At 36.9% G+C, this 5,393-nt stretch overlaps 1 long non-coding RNA gene across 1 annotated transcript; it reads right to left on the bottom strand.

Annotated features, from left to right (window-relative positions):
• Positions 1–368: 368 nt before the first annotated feature.
• LOC129407293 (uncharacterized) lies at positions 369–1,107 on the bottom strand. Its single transcript, XR_008631482.1, has 3 exons — positions 973–1,107; positions 675–868; positions 369–559 (listed from the first exon to the last, which is right to left on the bottom strand). It is a non-coding gene; the product is annotated as an uncharacterized LOC129407293 (long non-coding RNA).
• Positions 1,108–5,393: the final 4,286 nt, after the last annotated feature.

Genomic DNA, 5,393 nt, shown 5'->3' with positions numbered 1-5,393 from the left:
ATTTTTATAGAATTTAAAACAGCCTTAAATAAGCTTTGACTTTTGGCAACAGGCTTGAAACAAATGTTGTCTTTTTCAACTTTACTTATTTTTTATTTTTAAGAAACCGCTTTTTCAAATAGGTAAGAAAGAAATCTCAAGGGTTTGACAGTGTAAAAATGTTTATTTTTATTTTGACAAGTCACATCACATACATGGGAAATATTCAGAGGAATGAATATAACCAGTGGCTTAAGCGCTGAAAACACTCACGTATTCTATTCCAGAGGTTAAATAAAAAACTGCGACTCTCTGAACGACTCTTACTTAGTGATGATCCAAACTCTCTCATATCATCAAGTGATTTATTTTCAGTCATGTAATTACACATGTCCTTTATATTCTGAATGGCCTTGTCATATTTTTCATCTCTAAATAGTCCTTTATCTTCATGGAAAAGAACAGAAACAGTCAGAACAATTCTCTCATGATTGATGTTCCAATATTTCAATCTCTGGGTCGTTTTTTTTCCACGTGTGATGAATCGCCACTAAAATAACTGGTTTTGTTTTTGCCGGTTCTGGAAGAGTGAATAACATTATTTTAGTCACAATGTCAGAAGAATGTTTCTGCAGAAAATACCAGAGCAGAAGTGAAATCAGATGCAGTTTAATTTCTATAAAATGTGAACAAACCTGGTAACTGCTCAAGGGCAAATTGTACGTCTGATCTTCGATCTCTAATCAGACAAAACACAATGACCGAGTCACATTCTGCTGGGTCCTCTGTGCTCGGGAGACTCAAGTCCTCTGTGATTGTTTGTTGAATGTCGTTACATTTAGAGCTTGAATCATCATTTTTAATAAAGAATTTTGACTGCTGTGTCATTCTGAAATGGAAATACATGTGATTAAACACCGTCTAAATATAGAAAAACTGCACATTATGTAACAGATGATCTTAAACTCATTATAATAAAAATAATGTAGTTACCTTTTTCTGGACTGTGGAGGTTTCAGTTTGGTGGTGGCTGCTGCACAATAGAAAACATAGAACACACACAGTCGAGTCGTGTTGCTGTGGTTTTGTCTCTGTGTCTGCAGACTGTGTGTGTCGTAAGTAAAACTTACAAACTCCTCCCCCTGCAGCCTGCAGGGAGCTGTCAATCAAACCAGGGAAGAACACGTTCACATATCACACAAATACATTTTAATCAGTTTGTGAAATCTAAATACATTCAGTTTATCTGCACATATTTTTATTTGTTTGATCAGTCACTCGTGTGTTCACACTCGTGTGTCAGGACGATTTTCTCTACAAACAAATAAGAATCATGATGCACTTTAAGTTACAATGATTTATTTCAACAGGCATGTTTACAGAAGGAAAAGCAACTTAAGTTACATGAATAATAAGTGTTGTTTTGAGTTAATGTACAAAATGAAACAGCTCAGAATCATTTAGAAAGTGTGAAGAAAAGAATCCATGAATAAAGTTATTTATTTTATACTGAAATAGAAAACATTCATTGTGGATTTTTTAAAAACTTAGTTTTATTTCCTCAATGGCCCTGTGATTGTTGGGGCTGTCCAAATGAGTTGTTTCATGGTAGAAAATATTAACATGCAGACATATGTTTTTATAAACATTCTGGTAATTTGCAAAAGTTTTAGTTTCGACTTCCTTTCTTTCGTAGTACATTGTAACAAGGATCACAGGTTTCTCTTTGTCTGCAAAACAAAAATAACAGAAAACATTTAAATACATAAACATAAGTACAAGTACTTCTGTGTTGGAAGTCAATCTGATAAAACTTTTATATCATAACAGACACTGGCCTTTCACTCCTGGACGACTTGTCACTGCTTCTAGTTTGTCTTTTTTATTGATTTATTCTTGTTTCTTGCTTATATATATTACTGGTTTGTTGTTTATGGTTCTGGGTCATTCTTGTTCTTACTTACAGCCTGTTACACCTCTGGCCCGTACGGCAGTTGTGTTCATGATAAAACAAATAAATAAATAGATAAATGGAAAGAAAAATCTGGTATGGAACATTGATCTAAGATGTTTTTCCTACACAAATACCTGTGCGTGTGTATTGTCTCTATTTTAATGTTAAATCTTGTTCTTTTGATATAGACTAAGGCACAAATCAACAAAAATGCCTCCATTTAACTTATAAGCTAAACTCCCACTAAAACATTAAGTCTGAGTTTTTAGCACATTTGTATTGTAGTTGTACCTGGGACTTTGTCCATGGCTGCTTTCACGTCTGAAGCAGGACGATTAGGGACTGAACAAAAGAGAAGGATGAAGTCACAGTCTTCTATATTTGTTTAGAGACAACTTTGATTCTTCTCAATAATTCTCTTATCATTATCATATATTTCCCCTTCAACTATAGGGAAGACCTTTGCTTTTACTGAAAGAACAAGAACTAAAACAAATTCAAAACATTATTAGGCTACTTAAGATTTTTTTTTTTTTAATGTACATTAGTTACAGTTACATATATGAATTGCAATTTTCTCCTAGAGTAGTTGAAACACCCACCTTCATTGTCAGCCAAATAAGATTGACTTTTCCCATCAGTGTCATTACAGCAAGTTTGACAACAGCACAAAAATTTAAAACGGTCCATAGTGTTTCGTCCGTCTCTGTCTCTCTCTGCACCTGTGTGATCAGTGTCTCACAGTTAAATCCTGCTCCCTCCCTCCTCAGTCTGTCCTAAAGACTTTTTCACTTTACACTTACATCACTCTGTGGTTTGATGCAGGAAGTAGGTTCTTTTTGGACTGGTCCTTTCTTGTCTCTGAACATATTTGTTTTCTGTACGGTCTGCGCACGGCTTCAGTCAGACTTTTGTTTCGTCGCGTTAAGGTGGAAGGTAAGTCTCACTTTTAACTATTTGTTGTCACTGTAAAAACTCACTACTGGCTCTAACACGAAGAATCACACTTGTTTTTACTGTTTCAGCTCTTTCTTGAATTGCTGCTATGGGCATTGTACAAAGCTTGTGTAAGATATTGTGCATAAATTCTCAAATCATTTATAGTTTAAATAATCTGATCACATTAATTGTGCTTGTGTGTTTTATGATGTTTCTGTAGTTCACACACCACCACCACCATGGAGAGAGATAAAATGGGGGTGAGCATTTCTACTAATGCACTTATTTAATATACTATATATCCATCACAAATAATTAGATTATCATGAAAAAATAAAATATTATTTTTAGAAACTCAAACTCGTATACTATATAGACTCATGACACAGAGTGAAATATTTCAAGAGGTTTTTTTTAAATGTTTGAATATTTATGATTGTGGCTTATAGATGAAAAAAACAAAAGTCAGTGTCTCAGAAAATTAGAATATTACATAAGATCAATAAAAAATGTATATTTGAAACAGAAATGTCAGGTTTTTGAAAAGTGTTCATTTTTCTGCTCTCAGTACTTGGTCGGGTCTTTTGCCTGGATCAGTGCGTCAGTGCACGTGGCCTGGAGGAGATCCTCCTGTGGCTCTGCTCAGGTCAAATAGAAGCCCAGGCTGCTTCGACAGTGACATCGAATTCCCAGTTTAGATGATTGTGATATCATTTATCAAAACTCCACAACTTCAATCCTCCAACTCAGTGTTTATCTCGAACAGTCTGTGCAGGTTTATTCTCCGCTGTCTCTTCAGAACTCTCCACTGTCATGTTCCATCTGTCCTGCTCACTCTGTTCTCCCGACATCAACTTATTATTTATCTTTAAATTCTTCATCTCTGTTCTCCTGAAGATCTCAAACAGTATTTAATTCCATTCAGCTCCTCTTTCAGTTTACGTCACACAGATCTTTTTTTTTGTTTTTTTTTTGTTCCAAGTGTCAAAAAACAAATTAGAAAACACTCATTTAAATATAAAGCACCGTCTGATTGGAACAATCTTCCCTCATCGATTTGCGCATTAACCCTTAATTTAAAAATTCTCTGGTGCATCATTTTCATAACCTGTGGAATTGTTTTTGATCATCTTGTTGACTATTTTTGTGACGACATTTGAACTCTTAGTTTTTGTTCAAATTTGACTTCTTCAGTGTCTAACAGTCATGTGTGAGTGAATGTGTGTGTGTGGTTTTGTTGATTTTGTTGTCTGGTTTATATGTTCCTGTTGTACTGTAGTATCCTACTGTATCTGTCTTCTGTTGTTATTATTCTGAGGACCCTCTCAAAAAGGAGATGGCGAGACGTCTCAAGGGTCTTATCCTCCAAACAAATTTTCTTAACCCTCATGCTCTCCTCGGGGTCACATTGACCTGAAGAAATGTTTTTTCTTTCCCGCTCTCTTTGGGCGGGTCAATCAGACCTTCAGATCATCTGCATCGTGGCTCTAGTGTGTCTCATCTTCCTCTTGACAATATCCCAGAGATTCTCTGTGGGGTTCAGGTCAGGAGAGTTTGCAGAACAATCAAATGCAGTAACTCCATGGTCAGTGAACCATGTTTTGGTGCCTTTGGCTCTGTGGGCAGGTGTCAAGTCTGGTTGGAATATTTAATCAGAATCTCCATAAAACATTTCAGAAGAAAGAAGCATGAAGTGCAGTAAAATGTCCTGGTAGATGACTGCAGAAAAACTTCAGAAAACACAGTGGCCCAACACCAGCAGAAGACACAGCAGCACAATCATCACTGACTGTGGAAACTTTACACTGAACCTCAGGCAATGTGGATTCTGTGCCTCCACTCTTCCTTCAGACTCTGGGACCCTGATTTCCAAAAGATGCAAAATACATTAATCTGAAAAGAGACTTTGGACACTGAGTAAAAGTCCAGTTGTTTTTCTCCACAGTCCAGGTCAGATTCTCCTGACATCGTCTCATGTCCATAGAGTCTTCGTCTGTGTGTAGTGACTCTTGATGTTCTGACTCCAGACTCAGTTCAATCCTTATGAAACTCCCACAAATTCTACAGTGGATTTTGCTTGAGAATCATCTCAAGGCTGCAGTCATCTCTGAATCTGTTTGGACTCAGCTCTCTGTGAACACTGACCTTTTGTGTCTTTCTCCTTGTGGAGGGTCAGTGAGTGTCTTCTGGACAGTGGTTATATCACTTTATTTGGTTCATGTGTTTGTTCTTTGAGTTCGCTGAGTCGGAGTGACTTAATGGAAGTCTATGGAAGAGTCAGAAGTTTGGAGAAAATGTGACGCCAGTATGTTGTGTTGTTTGGGTTTGGGTGTGTGTTACGTTGTGTTGTTGGGGTTGGGTGTGTGTTACGTTGTGTTGTTGTGTTGGGTGTGTGTTACGTTGTGTTGTTGGGGTTGGGTGTGTGTTACGTTGTGTTGTTGGGGTTGGGTGTGTGTTACGTTGTGTGTTGGGGCTGGGTTGTGTTGTTACGTTGTTTGTTGTGTTGGGTGTGTTGGGTGTG

The sequence above is a fragment of the Boleophthalmus pectinirostris genome, unplaced genomic scaffold (genome assembly GCF_026225935.1).
Source record: "Boleophthalmus pectinirostris isolate CB_2022bp ecotype Guang Dong unplaced genomic scaffold, ASM2622593v1 HiC_scaffold_9, whole genome shotgun sequence".
In the NCBI taxonomy this organism is placed as follows: Eukaryota; Metazoa; Chordata; class Actinopteri; order Gobiiformes; family Gobiidae; genus Boleophthalmus; species Boleophthalmus pectinirostris.
This window is presented reverse-complemented; position numbering and strand designations above follow the sequence as displayed.